The 992-nt window shown below is 37.3% G+C and overlaps 1 pseudogene; it reads right to left on the reverse strand.

Moving 5' to 3' along the window:
- Positions 1 to 371: 371 nt before the first annotated feature.
- LOC114034769 lies at positions 372 to 776 on the reverse strand (annotated as a pseudogene).
- Between the last annotated feature and the right edge of the window lie 216 nt (positions 777 to 992).

Below are 992 nucleotides of genomic sequence, written 5' to 3' on the forward strand. Positions count from 1 at the left end.
CTCTGGTTCTAGAATATCAGGGCAGTTTTCCTTGATAATTTCTCAAAAAATGATGTCTAGGCACTTTTTAAAAAAATTATGGCTTTCATATAGTCCAATAATTTTTAAATTATCTCTCCTGGATCTATTTTCTAGGTCAGTTGTTTTTCCAAGATATTTCACATTGTCTTTTATTTTTTCATTCTTTTGGTTTTGTTTTACAATGTCTTGATTTTTCATAAATTCACTAGCATCCATCTGCTCCATTCTAATTTTTAAGGAAGTATTTTCTTCAGTGAGCTTTTGGACTTTCTTTTTCATCTGGCCAATCCTGTTTTTTTTTTTTTCCAGTTCAAGTTTTATTCAAGATCATATACAAAACATTTCCAGACCCAAGAGGGTTTAATCCTCCTCCTCTTCCTCCTCTTCGTCCTGGTTGATCTGGAAGTACTGTAATTCATAACTCTCCTTGCTGTTGACCACTCATAGCCAATCCCAAAGATTGTTCTTCTTTAAGTATTTCTTTGTCAGATACTTCAAATACCTTTTAGAAAATGGCACCTCTGACATCATGGTTATCTTACTCTTGTTTCTCTCAATGGTTACGACTCCGCCACTGAGGTTGCCAGCCTTTCCGTTCACTTTGATTTGTTCTTGTAAAAACTGCTTGAAATTAGCTGCATCCATAATCCCATCTTCCACAGGATGGGTACAATCCAGGGTAAACTTAAGGACTTGCTTCTTTTTTTGCCACCCTTCATCACAGATTTCTTCATGAGTGCCATGGCAATCACGGAGCTAGAAAGGGACCTCCAAGCACTGTGCAGGCCCAAAACCCTCTGTGAGCATGCCCCGATCCTGTTTTTTAAGGCATTCTTCTCCTCATTGGCTTTTTGGACCTCCTTTGCCATTTGGGTTAGACTATTTTTTAAGGTGTTATTTTCTTCAGTATTTTTTTTGGGTCTCCTTTAGCAAGCTGTTGACTTGTTTTTCATGATTTTCTTGCATCACTC

This window comes from Vombatus ursinus, unplaced genomic scaffold (genome assembly GCF_900497805.2).
Source record: "Vombatus ursinus unplaced genomic scaffold, bare-nosed wombat genome assembly UNPS02009062.1, whole genome shotgun sequence".
In the NCBI taxonomy this organism is placed as follows: domain Eukaryota; kingdom Metazoa; phylum Chordata; class Mammalia; order Diprotodontia; family Vombatidae; genus Vombatus; species Vombatus ursinus.